This window comes from Euprymna scolopes, chromosome 38 (assembly GCF_053919585.1).
Source record: "Euprymna scolopes isolate OS-2025 chromosome 38, ASM5391958v1, whole genome shotgun sequence".
In the NCBI taxonomy this organism is placed as follows: domain Eukaryota; kingdom Metazoa; phylum Mollusca; class Cephalopoda; order Sepiida; family Sepiolidae; genus Euprymna; species Euprymna scolopes.
Genome location: NC_136519.1, coordinates 90912150 through 90933866, shown reverse-complemented (window position 1 = coordinate 90933866; position 21717 = coordinate 90912150). Strand labels below are relative to the sequence as shown.

Sequence of the window (21717 nt, the reverse complement as noted above, 5' to 3'; positions counted from 1 at the left end):
ACCAGAAAAATATAGGAATGTACGATTATCGTGCAAGTGTAGAAGTAATAGGCCTATAGCACACCTCAGATAATCTGCTGGAGTTTGTGCATATTACATTTGCATGAAATGTCTTGGTTTTAAATCCTATTAAGGTCAAACTCAGAGGGGGAAAATGAGTTCATTTTATTTATATAGATAGCTAGCTAGAGATAGAGAAGAGATAATGTAGCTAACTAGTTATTAAGTGAGAGGAAAATTAGTCTTCCTAAATTCTTTACTAACGCAACCTTTGAGAAATAAAAATACTGTAGTGGAATATTCGAATAACCATGCATTTCATATAGAAATCAAGTGTTAGCATCAAGAAAAGATCCACTTTATTTTTAAGAACTTCGACCGAAGTAAAATGAAACAATAAAAAGAGAAAACCATTTTGTCAAGTTTGTGAAGCATCATTTTCACAGAGGTTCAATTTGAAAATGCACATAAAACTACATGCAGATATATACCCGGTTAACCAAGAGCAAGAAAATACAAACAATTTCACTCCAAAGAACGGGTTGACTAGCAAAAAGATCACTCGATTGAAGTGACTGAAATAGTGTGTGAATGTCTTGCATCCAGTAAAATTACTCATCTCAACAACAACAAAAAGATAAGAAAATTAAAACAAAAGAAAAGATAGTATAGAATCTGTGAATCATTATTTTCGCAACATTCCTATATAAAAAGGACATCGAATACACACAAGAGATGAGGAAGAGATATGTGAGACCAATGAAGATTGAAGAGGTCTGAAGGAAAGGACTCAGCTGCCGAAAGAATAAATAAGGAAAAGAAGGATATAATAAAAATTCCAAATAAAAGCTAAAACAAGAGAAGTTGCGATTACCTTTTATATTTTCTTTTATTAGGCCATTTTGAATTTAAATTTGACTTTATAATTTAATTTTTTTTTTTTTTTTTTACAGCTTTGAAGGCTAAATTATATGCGACTAATACCCCTGCCCGGAAATGTTTCGGTCGAGCAATGCTGGCTGGGTATATACAGCCGATATATATATATATATATATATCTATATATATATATATATATATATATATATATATATATATATATATATATATATATATATATATATTAGTGATGGGACGATTCAAATATCTTTCCCAATTCCGATTCTTTATAAATCTCTAAAGCAAGTATAAAGTTATTATTTTCCCTGATTTCTGTAAAAAAAAAAAAAAAAAAAAACTCAGATATGCAGGTATTTTCATAATATTAATGATCTGTAGATTTTAGCTTTACTTTAGGAAACAAAGTGTAGTATCTGTTCTTCAGATGCTGCACTTCTATTTCTTGTTCTCTTTCGGTGGAGGAGAAATCCTTCACGACTGAGACAATTTTTATTTTTGTACCTTTTCTCCACGTTAAAAAACGACCCTGGTGTCTAACTCTGTCCCGTGGGGAGGCATAGTAAATAGGTACTTTAGGAAAACTGGTCCCTTATTTCATAAATATCGATTGAAAACACATATTATGACCGTTCTTGAAGGAGATATTGTTTTTAAAGTCGACTATGCACCCCCATAATATTTAAAATAAAAATTTTAACTCTTGTTTAAAAAAAACAAACTTAATCACGGAGTTAAGACACGAAAAACGAAACCATATATTTATTTTAAAAATACTTTAGTTTTAACACTTTTTGTGTTATTATTACGAAACAAAAATAAAAGAAAGAAAACACGTATTACCAAAGAAAGCAAATATTTTATTTAGAGTAATTAATTTACTTTAAACACTTCTTTTGGTCAAGATAAAAGTGTAGTATCTGTTCTTCAGATGCTGCACTTCCATTTCTTGTTCTCTTTCGGTGGAGGATCAGTCCTTCACAACTGAGATAATTTTTTTTTTGTACCTTTTCTCCACGTTAAAAAACGACCCTGGTGTCTAACTCTGTCCCGTGGGGAGGCATAGTAAATAGGTACTTTAAACACTTCTTGTGTTTACGAAACAACAAAAAGGAAAACACGGTACTTATGTATTTTTGGTACCGCGCTGAAATAATAATGTTATTATTTCGAAAGCCATTCTTAACATGGGGAGGGGAGAGTATCGTTTAAAAGTCAAATTACTCGGCAAATAAGTAACCAACAAAATTTTTTTCGGAACAGAAAAATATTTGAAAACGAAAACATTTATTGTATAAAAATGGATCAATATATATAACTGTAAAAACATTTATTTAAAAGTCTACGCAAGAAAATATAATTTTAATAAAACAATTTTGTAATAAAAACAACATTGGATTTTTATAAAGTAAAATTGCTTTTCTTTTTTTTAACAAATATATAATTTAAATGAAACATTTTTTTGAATTAAAGAAACTTTGAGGGTCAAAAACAAATTAATAATTTAAATGTTTTTTGACCGAGAAACGCCACCTGGCGACAGTTTAGTGAAACACACCAAGAAAAGATGGCCACTATCCGCATACTGCACAAGTGCCTTTTGTTGAACACAAAGTCTTAAAACTAAATTAATTTTTCGGTACTTCACGGGGAACGTGGACCCTGCTAAACGGTGTTTTTATTTAACGATTGCTCCTTCAAAGCGTTTTCTTTCACTTTCGTCGTATATATCGCATAGATTTTATTTTTAATCATGCATATATTTATTTTATTTTTAAAATTTCTTTGGGTAGGGGAGGGTAAATTTGATTCATACTTTTATTTCGTGCTTTTTTTATTTTATTTTTATTTCATTTTATGTTATATTTTACGACCTGCCTCAGCATGTTACAAACACTCCCAACCACCCCATATTAAGAACGGCTTTCGGAATAACCTCTCCCCCAACCTCCCAATGTTAAGAACGGCTTTCGAGGTTGGGGGGTGTTAATTCCGAAAGCCATCCATAAAATTTTAAATACGCTGGTGTCGCTGGCTGGGCTGGTGCACGTCGTAGAAATTTACCCATTTTATTTTATTTTTTTTTATTATTTTCTCCACTAAATATTTTTTGTTAAATTATTTTTTCATACATACTTAAATAAAGCTTCTCCCACCATTTTTTTTAGTCTGAAATAGTACCTTCAAAAGGTTTTCGTGATTAAATAAACTAAAGAAAACCTTTTGCGCATGCGCTTTGAGGGAACAATCATAAAATAAAAACACCGTTTCCGCAAGGTCCACGATCCCCGTGAAGTATCAATTTTCTAAATAAAATATTTGTTTTGTTATTTGATAATACAATAAGTGTTTTCTTTTTTGTTGTTTGTTTCGTAATTACACAAGAAATGTTAAAACCTAAAGTATTTTTTTTATATATATAATATATGATTTCTAGGTACGGGCAAAATGAATGCCGATACTCAAAATGGTGCCCGGAAAACTCGTACCGGGAAAACTCGTCTCCGGAAGACCCGTACCCAGAAAACTCGTACCCGGAAAAATCCCCCCTTTTTGCTAGGTAGGAAAACTGGTCCCTTATTAAATAAATATCGATGGAAAACACATTTTATTACCGTCTTGAAGGAGATATTGTTTTTAAAAGAGACTATGCACCCTCATAATATTTAAAAAAAATATTTTTAACTCTTGCTTAAAAAATAAACTTGATCATGGCGTCAAGATACGAAAAACGTAGCCAAATATTTATTTAAAAAAATACTCTAGTTTTAACACTTTTAACACGAAACAAAAATAAAGATAGAAAACACGTATTATAAAAGAAAGCAATTATTTTATCCAGAAGAATTAATTCAGATTAAATAATTTTTGTATTATTACAAAACAACAAAAAAGAAAACACGGTCTTATGTAATTTTGCTACCGCCTTGAAATAATAACGTTATTATTTCGAAAGCCAGGAGGAGAGGGTATCGTTTAAAAGTCGTTGCGGGGGCACTTGTGCAGTATTTAAAAATATACAAATTTATTTTATTTTGGAGGTGGAGGGGAGGACTAGGAGGCTCGTTTTAAAACTATATCTACCTCAGTATTTTCTTTAATTTTCGGACATTTTTTTTGTTTAAAATTATTTACTAAGTAATGTCGAGTGCGATATTACTTGTTATTTCTTTTTAACTAAATAAACTCTTTAAAATAAGTTTAAACAGCAAAACTACTTTAAAAGCCAAAACGCTAGGTAGAAAACGAAAACTTAGAAAAATCAATTTAAATTTTTTTTAAACAATAAACATGTAAAAATATTTTTTAAATATTATGGGATGTGCATTATTACCTAAAAATATACAAATTTATTTTCTTTTGGAGGTGGGGCTCGTTTTAAAACTATATCTACCTTAATATTTTCTTTAATTTTCTATTTTTAAGCAATTATCCTCCTAAAACGTGATCCTATTATGTCGGACATTTTTTGCACGCATTCTGAACGAACTTTGTATTCAAACTAAAATTAATCGCTTTTAACAGTTGTTTATTTTCAATATATAAGTAAATAAACGTAAATATTATATGAAACAAGTCGGAACTTTTATGTATAGTGGAGATTGTCTTTCAATCACCGCGTTGTTCGAGTTTTTGATCTCCATAAAAAAAGAGTATAATGAGTTCAACTGCCAAATAATCGATAAAATAATATTGAGTTTTCCCCGTAGTATTCACTAAGGAATTCTAAATAATTTTTCTATTATATTTTTTGCTTATTTTCGTTTTCTGCGAACCTCAAAAAAGCGAGTCACGATTTAAAAATCATCCTTTCTAGAACGCACATTATCAACTAAAAGTAAGTATTAGTATTACTACATCAATTTGATATTTTGTGTCCTTTTTACGACGATTGTCTCAAACAAGCCAGCACTAAGTTTTTATGTAAACAGGAGCAGTTTCCCACCCTACATGAAAAAAATGTACAGGTTATTATGTAGAACATGGGCCTGTTGTGTGTGTGTGCTTATGCACTTATGTCACCGTGCTATTTTGTAAATAGTATTTTCAAGTTAAATATGAGTTCACAATATTTTTTTTATTATTTAATTGTTAGGTGGAAGTACAGAAAAACACTCTCCCTTCCCCATGTTAAGAATGTTTTTATAAAATAATGTCGTTATTATTTGAGCACGGTAACATAAGTGTATAAGTATTTTTTTCTTGAGTCTGTCAGTCAGATTTTACTAAACCTTGGCTTATAGTATGTCTACAGAGGCGAGAGAGTAGTGGCACTTGTTTTCATTCAATGTCAGTTTATACTTAGTCGTAGCAGCACTAGGTGTATCAGAAAGTGGCCATTAAAAATGATGATTAGAACTTTAATAATTCAACTTACTATTTTTCGAAGCTTATAAAAAAGCTCATATAAAAATGTAATTCAAATCCTAATTTTGTTTCAATTAAATGTTTTAAAAAATAACAGGTTTTATAGCAAATTATGCAATATTTGTTTTCTTTTAAAGCGTCTTTCTTTAAAAAATATATAAAGAAAATCAACATATTTTGACTTGCTTATAAATATATGTATATATATATATATAAATGCCAGAAAACACTTACCTAAAAAAAAATACTATTAGATGGGTAGTTCCATTCTTCATTGTTAAGAATTTATCCATATCTATATTTTAAATTCCATGTATTTTTTTAAAAATAAAACAATTTTTTAAAGCGAAAGTCGTGGAAAATCGTATTTTCGTAACGTGTTTTGTGCCAAGCTTAAAAGAGCTCCTCCTGCAAATATGAAATTTATCAAATATGGATTCATGAAAGGGACATAAATAATGTCTCTTTTTTTATTGCATGTGTTAAAAAATTAGTATTTTTCGTCCTCCGTAGTTAAAAAGAAATGCACATTGACTTATAAGCTTTTCCCCTAAAACAAAAAATCCAGTTCATCAATTGTTTTTTTTTTTTAATTCTCTTAATGAAATACAGGAGTTTTTGATTGATATATTTTAATACTTCTTTATCAACTGAATTTTTTTTTAATATCTAAAAAAAAAGAAAACATGGAATGAAATAGAAAAAATTGCCGTCAGTGTTCAGTATTTACTTGACGATATAAGCATAAAAATTAAAAAAAAAAAACAAAAACAAAAATCAAGGTGTTTTTTTTTTAAAAATAGGTTTTACACTTTGGACTGAGATAAATCTAAAAAAAACTATATTTTTTGTTTTAAATTAGAATATTTTCTTTATTGATCTTCAATTTGTGATATATAAAACTTTGGTACATAAATTAATTATTAAAATTTTAATAGACATTTCAAAAAAAACGTTTGTCTAAAATATTATATTTGGTTTATTGGAAAGAGCATAAAATTTCACATTAACCGTGAAAATATCGTAATAATTGAACCCATAGAAAAATTTTGATAGATTTTTTAAAGTTTAAAAATTGAAAAATATTTAACTCATAAAATTCAATTGATTTCATTACGCATAGCTGCATGAACGCGCGCAGGCACTTTGTAAACACTGTTTTTTTTAAATAAAAAATAATAGAAATATTATTTTTTAAACAATTTTATTAGTTTATTTTGGAAGTATATTCCATAAAGCAAATAAACAACCCACATTAAAAAGAGAAATGACGAGTTTTTTTTATATTTTAATCGCAGTTTTGTGTTAGGGGTGTCAAAGTTTCCCCCCAAATTCTGACACACCTATGGCAGAACTCATAAACCTTTTCAAGTTTGTGCTATGCTTAGCTTGATTTTCTCCACATATTGTAACATTATCATTTAGACAGAAATTCCTTTGAGTTCTTCTCAATTGATGACATTATCAATGACTTGTTGGAAACTTGCTATTCCATTGGTTACTCCAAACAAAATTTGATGAAACTGATATAGTGAACTAGAAGTTTTGAACGCTGTATATTTTTGTTCTTCTGGCTTATATTTGAGAAATCGGATAAGCCTCAAGGAGAGTGAATTGTTTTATCATTTGGGAGTAAAACATAGCAAGTTTCTTGCTGTAATTTTCAGGGATGCTAGAAGCATTTGTACTTGATAACAGGAATTGAGGGGGTTCTATAATACCTTAGCATACAGCATATTTCAGACTGAATAAATTCTGCACCTGGTAGGGTATTCTCCTGAATTTAACTACTTTGGGCGACAGTCAGGGGTAAAATTTATAAAAGAGAGAGGGGCAAGGAGCGTTTTTAATGGTGGTTAGTCTACAAACATTGAGTGGGGGAAGGAGTTCCTCCAAAAGAATGGTATTTCCACTGAATAATGTTGACTTACCATCGTCTATAGCAGCTACTCATGCAAAATGATCTTTCTTTTTACAGTTAATACATATTGATTTTTGGCAAGCTATTCCGTGCTTTCATTTTCCAAAAAAGAAACATTTCAGTGCAGAGTTGGCCGTGACTGAGTTACTCAATGCACACCAACTGGTCGACATCAACTTCTGTTTCTGCATCTGGTCAGAGAGGCAGATAAGTAGCCGAATTAGATGATAGAAGTTAGCTGTCTCTGGGCTACTTCTAGTGTAAAAGCCTGGTCATATGCTACACACAAATCAAGGGTTCTGTTTTCCAGGAGTCTGTTTGATATGAATTAACAATATCTTGTTAATAAATGCATACCTGATGTAATCATCTTTCGCCTGTGTGACTGTCACTACCTAGGAATCACAGTCGCTGGCAAGTCCTTTCATAGACTGCAAATACTTGTCAATGTTCTCATTTGCTTGTTGTCGCGAGGTAACCTGTAAATCCCTAGCAGAAAATAATGTTTTACAGCTGGAGGAAAATCCCTCTGAAAATGTTAGTAGCCACTCGGTAATCATTCAAATCTGAAATATGTTTGTAGATTGCCAGTAAAATGAGTTTGATTACTACATTTAATTTTAATTCGTCTGAAGGCTCAGAATTGTATACTAGTTCTAGAAAAGTGCATAAAGATTTTTTCAATGTATCCATATATCTGCAGTGTTTGGTTTCATGTGTTCCAAATTCAGTTGATAGGGTCTGAGGTATTTCTCAATTTTTATGTTCTAAGTTAAATAAATTGTAATGAAAAAGCCAAAGTTGGATAAAGCTTTATTCAACTTGGAAAATTGCCAAGACTTTACATGGGCTGACGATGATGTGAAAAAAAAGAATGCTCAAGGGAAGTAATTCACTTCCGGAAAACAGATAGATTAAGAATAGTTCTCTTTTTTAGCACACTAACGTATCTGACTTTATAATAAATAAGCCAGATTCTTGTATTTCAGGAGTAAAGTGTTGTACATTAACTGCTGGAACAAAACCACAGTGATAATATTGTTTGCTGCTTTGAACATAAACATTCACATGACGAGAATTAACTTCTATAAAATCTGCCTTCTTTATATAGGGTCATATTTCCATAATTGAGATTTGGTTTCAAAACCATTTCTGGTGATGATCGTTATGTTAAAGAGAACAGTCATTCTAGGGTCCGTAATAATAGTTGAATAACCATTCATGGTGTGTACCATTCACAGTTTTTAAAGCAATGTGTGTATTAATTACTATTCATCTAGCAAAACATTGTCCTTATATGAAGCTGTTGTGTTTTTAATGCTTTTAATAATCTAACATTATAGCTTTTATACTAGCCATTTCCTTGGAGATCATATGCCTACTTGAAATTCTATATCTTTATGAGAACATTTACACTTTAACTGACATAAAACTTGAATCTGTCTGAATGCATGTACATTGGTATATCCAACATGACAAAGAGTTGAATGAGGCGTTTTATAACGGTTTCTGGTGACATCTAAGGAAAGACAAAGGGGAGGATATTCGTCTATTACTAAAAGTGGAAATCGGGAATGATTAGATATGTGAATCTACTTTACAATCTAAATCAGGATCATGTCCCAGTCGTTCACTAAGATAAGCATCTGAGAAGTTATCATGAGTTGTTTGATTAGCTGAAAAAATAAATCAAGCTCAGAATGAGCATTGGGTGCATAAAACCTCATGCATCTAAATGCCTTATCTTTTATGGTAACATTAAAAACGCAAAATCTCTCATATCCAAACTCAAAAACGACACAATAATATCTGAAGAGCATTTTACTATCCAGGCTAATACACTCAAATGAACATCAAATTATGCTGAATATCAAAGTCCACATGCAGCATTTCTCTGACTAAAGTAGATATATTTTTAGCAGCATATATCCACTTCAAGGTGTTGAATGTGCTACCAAGCCCACAATTTATAGAAACAGGCTATGATAACTTAGATATTCACATTTACGAGATTGAGTGCAATTGTAGTGCTTAGGGTTGATCATCAGAAATGAATATTAATTGGGCCAAGTTGCTAATAGCTTATCCCATGAAATATAAGCCTGTGTGAATATGGATAAAACTATCTTAGGACAAGCCACCAGCATCTAACAAAATACTTCATCTAGCTCTCTCATAAGCAAAAGAGTATTTTTACTGGAAATTTCCCAAAAGAAGATTTATGTAATATTTTATAAACATGATCCTTTATAATTATCAGGGGATAATTTTAAAAGAAATATTTTTCCTGAGGCTTCTTCCCAACCACCTTTTAGTACTTATTACGGTTAACACTTTGTTGAATTTGCGAAGCTAAAGGCGATTCCTATTAACTCCTGTCTACTTCCTTAACTCTAAAACTTTTCATGATGAGACGGAGAGAGCATATCAATCTTCATGTGGAAAAGAAGAAGGGATAATATGTATCTGTAATGTTTGATAATTCCAAGTGGAAGAACTGAGGGTTGGTGTTTTCATAGAGGAATAGAGGGCATGGATTTAAGGTTTAAGCGAAATAAAATGATAAGCTGCTCTTCTGAGCTGAGGAAATTCAATTTATTTAAACTCTTCGAAATGGGAGCGGTAAAAAATGAAAGTACAATTTTGGGCTGAAGTTTCTGTCTGCATCTTTGAGAAACATAAGCTAGTCATTTTTTAAGTAACTTGGGCGTGATATCCTTGTTGATCCTGATTTTAAATGGGTGTATTGAAGTTCGATTTTTCATAAGATGAAATGATGCGGACATTTTTAAAGGGATTGAAGACTGGATTTTGGATGCGGGAAATGAGCACTTGGAATTTTTAAAACCTTTTTCTGTATATTTGTCTTTTTACATTGCCATTTCAGTTTGGTTTGGGTTCTTTTGATATGTTTAATAGTTATTGCCTCTCCTCCTATTTCATTTTCAATATGTTCTGCCATGGTTTAATTTCCCATCTACCAAACTCTACTCATTCTCTTTCTTTCTTCAGAAGTTAATAAATGTGGGTAAAATAGCAGGTTAGAATTTTTTTCACTATTAGGTGACGTTAGTGTTAGTATTACTATTAGGTGACATAATATTAGCTATTGACTACCCTATTTTACTCTATTTTTTTGTGTTCTTAATGTTCCCAAACTCTATTTTTCTTGTGTGGTTGAACTGGCTTTTCTAAGTTGCCACCCCGGCTTTAAGTGGCTCATTTCTCTACATACCCAACTTTTGAGAAATAAAAACCTGTAGTTAAATGTTTTCTGTCCGATAAACGTAAGGAAGTCATTGAAGACTTGCTAGTTATGTAAAATGTCAAAGTTCACACTTCACTATGAATAGACGATAGGTCTCCATATTTTTTATAAAAACGGGGCTAAATTTTTCTGTGTAATCTAGGAGAAACTTAAAAAATGGAAGCTAACTTTCTACTTCACATCTGTTCAGTTCTTAAAAGGTAATCAATAGTTCCCTTTACAACAATCTTCTACATATTTGATCACAAACAATGATTACCATGTATTGTAGCCTCTGGTCTTGATAATCTTCTGTGGCCTCATGTCTTGGGTGTCAGTTTATTGGAAAACAATATACTTTAAAATCCTAATAAGTTTATTGGTCTTTTCATCCTCAACAAACAATTAAATATTGAACATAAATAGAAACAGCCTTTGTTTTTACTTTTTTCCTTCAGAAAATAAATATTGCTACTTGGAATAAAAGGCTACTATTTAGGATTATTTTTAACAGCAGACTGTGGGGAGGTGACATGCAAGATATGTGTTCACAGTACAATCAAACTTAAGCAAACAATCTAGTGAAAAAAGTACAATATTTACGACCAACATAATAGTTGCTAATTAGATAAAAACATAAAAACCAACAAATAAAGAATTAAGCAATATAAATAAGGATTTCATTTTTCCATGTCAAAAGATCTAGTTTTCATTGTGTACTTTTTGGATGTCGTAACTCGTTAACAAAGTTTTACTGAGCCAATATTATCCATCATGGAAACTATTCTTTTAGTTTCTGAATCTTATTATTTCCAATAATTATTAGATTGGTGCAAAAACGATATCGTTTTCTCACATATGTTACTTTTATATATGATTTCTGAATTAATTCATTGATATATATAGACATGTTACATATCATTTTCAAGTGCCTTTTTCACTCTATCGAATCCTGTTATTCGTTACCATTCTCAATCTCTTCATTAATTTTTTAAGGCTTTTCCACAGCATGGACAAAATTCAAATCGCATGATTCTCTTGTTCCAGTTGATACTAGTCTGAAAAGCTGCTTAGACAGCTCATGATATCAATAATGCATTTGGCCCAGGAACCTCTAACAAACGTGTGCCACAATGGTTGTTCAAGAAATTTTGCAATCATGACAAGAGCCTTGAAGATGAAGACTGTTGCAGCCGACTGACTGCGGTTGATAACGAACATTTGAAAGACTTAATTGTAACCAATCCTTGCAAAACCATACGATAAGTTGCTGTTGAACTTGAGGTCGACCACTCAACAGCTGTTCACCTTTTAAATCAAATAAGGAAGTCAAAAAAGTTATATAAATTGGTGCTGCATGAATTAAACGATAATAAAATTGTTATTTTGAGGTGTCTTCTGCACTCCTGGGCAATAAAAACGACCCATTTCTCGAGTGGATTGTGACATGTGATGAGAAGTGGAGCCTCTGCAACAACTGGCAACGTTGAGCACAGTAGTTGAATGCCAGAGAATCTCCACAATACTTCCTGAAGCTGATATTGCACCAAAAAAAGTTATGGTGACTGTTTGGTGGTCTGCTCCCAGTCTCATCCATAAAAGGTCTTGAATCTGGGCAAAACAACTATGGCGAAGTACTGCTGACAAATTAACGAAATATACCAGAAGCTCCACTGTATGCGGCCAGGATTGGTCAATATAAAGGCACAAATTCTTCATGACAAGGCTCGCCCACTTGTTGCTAAACTGACTCTGCAGAAGCTGAACGAATTGGGCTACGAGACCCCGCCCCACACGCCATGTTCACTGGACTTCTAGCCCACCAATTATGACTTTTTTAAGCATCTTGACAACTTCCTGCACAAAAAATGCTACAAAAATTCAGATGATGCCAAATCGCCTTTCAATGACTTCATAGCTTCCGGAACTCTGGATTTCTATGCTAACGGAATAAATAAACTTGTTCCTTTTAGCAAAACGGTGTCGATTCTAATGGTTCTTATTTCAATTAATAAAGTTTATTATGAAAGGAGTTATGATCTTTTGAAATTGAACATCAGAAAACGACAATATTTTTGCACCAATCAACATCAAAAACCACTTTTTACCCCAAATTTTAGTTGTTTACTTTTATTAATGTTATTTTCACAATTGCATTACAATCAATGTTTCTGGACTAGATAGTCGTTTCTTATTTCAATAACAAATCTTTCGTTTTTAATTTGCTCTTATTAATGTTTTCCTTGGTTGTTAATATCAATTCCTTTGAATCATGCTTTCTTTAAATCGAACTTGCCATTTAAATTTTTTTAAAGTCTTATTTAAATGATATAGGTGCTTTAGCATCTATATGGAATTACGTTTTAGCATAAAATTTTAAAATAAGATGTATAAACTCATTTTGAAGTGTTTTATAAATTGAAAAGTTACCCAATCAATGTATTATTTCTTAATTGCTTTCAATCTGTGTTCGGGTAAGGAAAAGCATTTTCAAATATAAAATATTGATGCATTTTCATTTTTTATTAAATGTTATCCATATCCTTCCTTCAAATTAAAGTCCAATTTGCAGTTATTCCGTAAATAAGAGTAAATACTTTCTTGCATTTTATTTTTTAGTATATTTTAAGTTTTTATATTTTTAGAAATTACATATTACAAGAGAAGTTTAAATTTATTTTCTTATTTGTACATTATATAGGAGAATTTTAACCTAATAAAATGTTATTAAATTATTTGCTGCAACGAAAGACAATTTCTGCACATGTATTTTCTTTTTGCTGGACTTCATCGGAATGAGACTTTGGTGTCAATTGCCATGCTTATGTAAGAATAAAGTGCAATCCTGAAAAACAACAGTTCATAGGATATATTGTTTCTCCTGGAAGAGAAAGAATATACATTTTTTACGGTAGGGTGAAATATCTCATGTGTTATGTGAGTGGAGATATTCAATTTGATTGGAGCGAAAGAACAGCTGATTTATATTGAAATTGTGCTCGTGAGTAATAAGCAGCTGGAGTTCAATCTGTTGCTAGAGATAAACTTGATGAAAAAGCTTAAAAAAACGGCTTTTTTTAAAAGTTAACTAATCACTTTGTATCTTAATCGCCTCTTCCAAGCCACCATTCATGCATGCATGAAGTATTATTATCACATTTGGGCTGGTGAATCTGCTACTAGACTCACTCCTGCATAGGGTTCCAAATGGATTCGCCAACCTGATAGGCTTGGAACTGTCATATAGGCTTTAGCATCTGTCCTATCGGTGAAATGTTGCATCCCTCTGCCTGTGTTACAAGGATTTTAATAATAGATGCTCCAATGAACTACAATCCCTTGTACCCTCTCGCCATAAATACCTCTGACAAACCCGAAAAGCAGCAAAATCCTTCCCTTAAATAGTAGAGATCCCTAGATACCAGAAAGCCCTCTACTCTAATAGTTTCTTTTGCAGAACTGCTAGACTTTGGAATTCCCTTTTGGGTTCATGCTTCCCTGACTGTACTGACATGCAGAAGTTCAACTGTAATCTACACACACATCTTGCTGCTGAACTCCCTACATAGTATCCCTGCAATTATGTCCCAGATAGCTCCCGACATCAAAGTGGCACTGTGCATTGTTTGGGGTGAAAATGTAATAAAAATCAATTACTGATTTACATTATTGCAGAATACGTTATAATAAAAATCTGTTTTGTATCATCCCGTTTTCTTCTATCAAATTCCTGCTATGCTAAATAACTGAATATAATACTGCCCTTCAACAGCTCATAGAGAAATAATGCCTACGAAATATAGACATGCATAAATTGAAATTGGCTGCTTATGTATCCTAAAGACAGTTTCTGCTAATATTTGTTTTACAGGAGGACAAACATTAGAGTTGTTCTGTTATGGATTAATTGCAGCTATATGAGATGATTAAACGAATCTATATCTACCAGAGTCTATTTAAACATGACTACCTGTTCTTTAGGATATAAAATAAAAAAATTAAACTCTGAGAAAGCTAGTTTCCTTCAAAAAGGCTTCTTTAAATGAATGGAAAATTTAATATGATCAGACCTGTTGGCATTCCCCGAAAGAGGTGTTAAAAGTAATAAGCAATAAAAAATATTTTCTGGAAGAAGGAGATAATGCATGAGATCATTATATCCTAAAACCAAACTAGAAGCATACTTTACTTTGAAGTCCAAAGTTTTGATGTTATTCCATTCGTACTAGATATAAACATTGCAAGGTTATTTATTGGAACTTCTTACATCTACCTTGTTATTGCCATTACCACCTAGATGATTATTAAGCTTAAACACATGCATTTTTGATCGACATATACTATTTTCAATTCACTTTTATTTTTCATTTCGTTACTAAAATGTAATGAAATGAATTTTAAAGATGTATTATACTCAGATCATAATAAAAAAATGCTTGTATCAAATTTTATTCAGGAGTTTTTCCTGCTATGACTGTACACATTTTATAGATTTATCAAAAAAATGAAAAAAATAAATTATAAAACTTTGTTTAATATTATTTTTTTCTCATTCACAGATATCAATTCCGACTCATCTTATCAGGAAGTGAAATATTTCCTTTATTTGGCATGAGAATATATCACCCTACAAGTTAACTCTAAACAAATATTCAAAATAACAGTCAAAACCCAAATAATAGAGGAATGGTTCTTATTCTCTTTGTAATATTACCTAAGGGAGATATTTTATTGAATATTAGAATATTTATAAATCTATAGAGATTTACTGTTAACAGCAGATGTAATGTTTACACATGGAGCAGTTTACATTGCAAAGGAAACCAAAACAAAAGATAACTCGGATTCACTTTTTGTAACAACATAATTTATTTCTCATTCTCCTGCCATGCGTGATTTCTTGTTACAGCTGTGACGTCTCTTATATAATCGCTTTCTTGAATGTCATCATCGTCCTTTGTCTCTATTTTATAGTCGTTTTTCTTTACTGGTGACGTCATTTTGCATGCATTTGCATATTCGCCTCTGTGTTTTGCTACACAGAAGCTGTTGCTTTAATTGTGAGAATTTTAAGTGAAGTAAAATGAAACAAAGAGAGAAACCTATTTGTGAAATGTGCAAGTCATCGTTCTCAGATTCCTCTGCTCTGAAACGACACATGCTGACACATACTGGAGCAAAACCTTTCCGGTGTGAAATGTGCGGTTCATCGTTTTCGAGAAATTCTTCCCTAACAAGGCACATGTGCGTACACACCGGCGAGAAACGTTTTTCTTGTGAAGTGTGTGGCTCAGCATTTTCACTAAATGTCAATTTAAAATCGCACATGCGAACACACACTGGAGAGAAACCATATTCATGCGAGATTTGTGGGTCAACATTTTCCAAAAATTTTCATTTGAAATCGCACTTGCTGAAACACACTGGTGAGAAGCCATATTCTTGTGAAGTGTGTGGTTCATCTTTTTCAAGGGATTCTTCACTAAAACGACACGTACAGTCACACACAGGAGAGCGATCTTATATATGTGGTATATGTGGATCAGCTTTTTTACAAAATACTGATTTAAAAAGACATTTGAGAATACATACTGGAGAGAAAGCGTATCGTTGTGAAATCTGCACATTAGGATTTTCAAAAAATTCTTATTTAAAAAAACACATGCAGACACACACTGGAATCAATAACGTTACATCTAATGAAAGCACTGGGCTAGATAGTTTAACATATTTCGATCACACAATGAATAGATCACAATTAAAATAAACTGCTTAATTTGATCACTTGAGGAATAAAAATCAATGTAGTATACATATACCTAGCCACAACAAAAATATAATTGAAAAATAAATGATGTTTCTTCTATTAACAGGACTTAGCTTCATCCTCCACCAGACGATATTAATTATAATTTGCAAATCCAACCAAAAAAATGATTGAGATAAATTATTTAAATTAACTGTTTAGTTGAGGATATGGAAATCAATGTGCTTAAATTATTTACTAAGTCCAAGTTTAAGAAGTAAATGAGTACTTTGAATACTCTAGCATTTCTTTATCTCTTATCAAGATCAAGTGTTAATAACAGATTTACTTTTGATTTCTTTGTATCCATTTCAAGCAAAATGAGGACAGAGATAAACCTTATAATTGTGTATCTGTTGATCAGCATTTGCACTCAATTCTGGTTTAAATACATGCAAACTTACACTAGAGATTGATGACGGCTGTGAAAGCTCCTCTTACTATACTGTTTTCTATTGTGTGCTTTTATTTATGATGACAAACTTTTCATCTTAGATATATGAAAGGAAAGAGGCAGTATGAAGAGATATGGCAAGACAATCCTTTTAAAACAATATAACACATTCCCTTATATACACACACTTTGCATAAATTAACTATTACTAATCTTGTATAGTTGCAGACAAAAAAGATAGTTGTTTATGAATACATTGGTTTAAAAGACTAAGACTGTATATAAATGACACCTTTTGTGTTTATAGACTCTTCTATAGCTTTACATGAACGTCATCAACATTAAGAATTCTTGTTCTTAAAAAAAATATGTTTTACTCGATAGTAAAAGTATTTTTTCCATCAAGGGATTAAATCCTTTTCAATAAAATAAAAAACAATATTTTTCTATCAAAGAAGAGAAAATGTTACTTTTTTATTGAAAGCTAAAACCGTTTTTCACCTAAGAAAAACATAATTTTGTAAACTCAATTCACAATGTTTTTCTTTTCATTCTTTCAAACTGTTACATGTACATTCTTCTTTCTCAGATTTTTTTTCTCGGGCTGGGGTGATGTAGCAGTCAGAAATACGTAAATTAAATTCCTCTAGCTGTTATCAGGTTTTGTGAGTTGTGTTAGTCATACGAGAACTAATCAACCTCCATGAAGCACTCATTTTAACATGCACTTTTAAGAACTGCTTCAAGGCTCCGTTAAGGTTAGACAGCAATCTTGGATAGATTTCAACTAGCAACACAGAATGACGTCTCCTCTCTAGTCAACTTGATTTCTTAGCAAAACTATCTCCAACTGGGACCTTCGGTGGCCGATCTTTTCTTACTTCCTTCATTATGAAACTGTCTTAACTTTATTTCCAACATCCAATGTTTCATCTCACTCAAATAAATAGAACATTGTTGTTTATGAAAAACTTTGCTTTAATTTCGTTTGACGTCCATATCATAGACATTTGTCTTATAGTCCATGCTAAGATTGGCTCCTAAAAATTGGTGACATCAGCTTATTAAAGTAAACAGCAAACAAAAACGTACAAAATTCAACTCGAATAAAAACATAAAAAAGAACAATAAAGACTAACAACTACAAAAAAAAACTTTTAATCGCAATCAAAAAACAACAAAGACGTTTTGAAAGATCACTTCTGCACTTGGATTGAGATTCGTCTTTATTTTTTCTGCTGCGACTTTACACATTTTAGACATCTAAAACTGAAGTTATTTTCTCTATGAAAAAATAAATTATGAAACTTCTGCAATTTAGTGTTAAAATTGTTGTGGATGGACTTAAAAATGTATAAAAACTTTTTTCTGTGTACCAGATTTCACAGGTCACTTCCTCTTTATAATTGAGATTCATTTTTGTAATATTCCAATATTCTATTTTCACATTACATCCTCACTAACATTAATGCATTACTTTTGATACAACTTTAATAATCTTGTCTATTAAACGAATAGAGATTAGATTGATGTAATAAATCTATGAATACATATATGTAATATATAAAATGTTCATTTGCTTTATCATCCGTAAAGTGCAATAAATTTATTATCATGCACTTTTATAATAATAATTTTAGTTACGTTTGTAAAATTCGTTTAGTATTATTTATTTCTCATTTGCAGATATCAGTTTTCAAACATCCTTTTAAAATTAAAAACAAAAAATATTTTTGTAGTCTAAAATGTTACCAAAAGCAATATAAGTTGCTCTTCAGTAATTAAGCATTTAAAAAATTAATACAAACCTGTTTCATGCAGTCTATAGATTTTCGTATGGAAAAAAGAATGAAAAGAAAATGTCCGCCTTTTCTTTTTATATGCTTGTGATATTGTCACCTAACATGCAAATGAGATGTTTCTGGTTAGATATAAAAAAAAGCCTGATTTTTCAGAGAATGAGTTGATTTGGGATTTGGATGTCAGCGTAGCAAGTATTGTCAGCAGTGCGTCATGTTCTAGAATTGAGTTTTTGATAACAGAGCATCGAGATTTGGAGTTGAGTTTTGACAGCAGGGCGTCGAGATTTAGAATAGTGAGTTTTTAGAAGCAGTGTGTCGAATTAAACATTTGATTGTTTTAATCACAATTTTCTAAATTTATGGATGAGTGTGTAGAAATTTGAAGTTCAGTACGTTTTATAACTTATATGTAGAGGATAAATATGCATGTTCTCACCTCCGATATTAAAACAGGATAGGACCGAATTACATATAAACAATATATTTATTTATGAACAATGGAAAAAACAGGAGCATGTGTGTGTACATGTGTTATCAGACAGTTGTGAAATGTTTTTTAATGTTGCATGACAATTTTTCATTGCAGTCCATGTATTTTCTGGATAAATTAAGTTGGCTTACCTCGAATTTTTGTACATTTGTCCTTTTTGCGTGCATGAATTTTTTTGAGCGGTGCAAAATGCGTGTTTTCATCATCACATCGAGGTGAAAAGAGAAAAAAAACAAAAGTGAAAAGTAAAAGGTGAAATAAGAAAAAGGGAGATACTTTTTTATTGTTTCTCTTTTACAATTTGTGTCTGTGTTTTGGCGCAACACATGCAAACCTGATATAGCAGTCGTAATAGTTCCTACAATACTCCCCTCAGATAGTCGGAGGCTATGGAGCAAAGGAAATGAAATTAGCTTGCAGATGTAAATGTGGTGTAGCATGTGTATATGCAAGGGTTTAAGAAGTGATAAAGTCTGTACACTTCGATAAAAAATATTACACGACAGCTACTGTGAGTCATAGGAGAAGAAGGTTAGATAGAAGGAGCTGAAAGGTGCAGGTTAGGGTCATTATAAAATGTGTGAGAAGCAGATGTAATGATGGAATATGGATCAGGCATGACGATTGTGTCTCGGCTGAGTGTAATGATGTGTTCTAAGTCAGAAAAACTCGTTGCATGAAACGTTAAATCATACAGGCTTTCTAAGAAGGCTGGTTTGATGCGATTTATTGTGATTGAGTCACATTTGCAATTGCGGTCGATGACAAAGTATTTGTCAGAGCGTTCCAACACTAGATTTAGTCCATCGTAAAGTTGCTATAGTTGTCTGTGTATCAATTTGATATGGACGAAAATCTATTTACATTAATGAAGATCGAATGGATATTATCGTTTGGAAGTGACAAAGCGCAGTAGAATGTACATCACTCGAGACATGACAAGTTACAGACGATCTACATAACTGGAAGTGGTTGCAGGTATTGATCTGTCGATTATGAAAATTTTACTGGGAAGGCGAAGGTTGGTTCCAAATACTATCTCTGCTGGTGTAGTGTTCAGGTCTTCTTTAATAATGGGCCGAAGTCCTACAAGAACGAGTGGTAAATATTTGCTCCAGTTATGCAGTTCGGGCTGGATAGATGATGAAAGCGTTCTAGCATTTGGTGATAGGCGGTTGTCACAATGTGGGAAATTCCTATGGATTGGCAAAGGTTTCAGAAAGTATGTGGTATAAACTAGTAAGCTCTGCCAGGGGTAACAGTGGTGGTTACACCAAAGTAAGAGATCCAGTTCTCTATGAATGCATGGACTACAACTTCATGGAATTGTCATGCAAGGAGACTGCTGCTGGCCAAGAAGTGAAGCAGAATGATGCGATGTCTAGTGAAAAGTAGCAAGGGGCCAACAGTGTCGAAATGGATATATGAAAAACGAGCGTCAGGCACAGAGAAGTTGCCTGTGATGGATTTAGTATGGTGATGTATTTTTGTGGTCTGGCAGGAAGTACATGCCTGAGTCCAGTGGTATATGTCGACATTCATATTAGGCAAAAAAAAAACAAAAAAAAAACGAGCTGTAATCAACTTGACTCTTGCACGCTTGCCAGGAGTGTTAAGTCCTGGAAATGACAAAATATTTTCTTCCGGTAAGAATGAGGCAAGTATGGTCGGATATGCAACAGACGTATCACACCAGATGAGCTTGTCCGAAAAAAGGATCGACGTCCTTTTCAGAAAAATAGATGAAGTTGGCATAAATTCTCTCCATAACGTATCTTGTTTCTTATTCAGTTGCAATATAATTCAAGTCAAGAGGTTTCTCAAGACTTGAGACTGTAAAAGCAGGAAAGTGTGTCAGTTGTAATATTTGTATTGCCTAGTAAATATTGAATGTTGGCAGAAAATCATGTCATGAAATACATCTGTCAGAAATCTCTGGGTGTATGTTTACCTGAAATGGAAGATCTAAAGAAAGTAGTCAGTGGTTGACGGTCATTGAAAATAATGAATTGTCTCCCTTCCAACATGAAACAGAAATGTGTTACTGCTAAGTATATGGCGAGTAGTTCTCGACTTAAAACACCGTATTTACGTTGATAAATGCTTAGCTAAGCATAAAAACAAAACAAAAAACAGTAGTCGTGTTTGACCATTGGCGACGTGATTGAGTACGACACAAACAACTATATCATAAACATCTGTAAAAAGTAAGAGCTTAGATTTTGAGTCAGGGTCGGTATATGATAGCTTTTTCACGTTTACCAGAGCTGTCTTGGATGCGTGGAAAGATGCCAAGGTTTTGTTTAAGAGAGATGGAGTCTTCGTTCATGTACAGAGTGCATCAGTAGGTTATCAGAATTTTTGGACAAGTCGCCATTGAAAACTTTTCATTAAATAGACTCTCCATGTATAAAAATTTCTAACAATATGAAAATGTAATTTCAAAACATAATTTTTATTTCAATAAAATGAGGAAAGACCAAAATTTTATATCATAAAAGGGTTCACCAAAAAAAATATACTTACTCATACTTACCTGTTTCAAATTATTAATATTTGATTGCTTCTAATGTTCCGGTATGAGAATTTAATTATATTTATATATTATATTCCATGTATTTTTTAAATGAAAGGATTTTTCAACCAAGTACCGTGTCTCCGACGTTTGTTTATCAACCATTAAAATAACCGTATGTAAAAAGAATTCTCACTTTGATATGTACGGAAGTATGGAAAGGGGGAAAACCCCGTTTCAAGGAAGCCTAATCTCCCTTGTGTACTTTTCACATATT

The 21717-nt window shown here is 32.0% G+C and overlaps 1 long non-coding RNA gene across 1 annotated transcript; it reads left to right on the top strand.

Moving 5' to 3' along the window:
* Window positions 1–4535: 4535 nt before the first annotated feature.
* Window positions 4536–17948, top strand: LOC145263253 (uncharacterized). Its single transcript, XR_013864507.1, has 2 exons — window positions 4536–4735; window positions 14993–17948. It is a non-coding gene; the product is annotated as an uncharacterized LOC145263253 (long non-coding RNA).
* Window positions 17949–21717: the final 3769 nt, after the last annotated feature.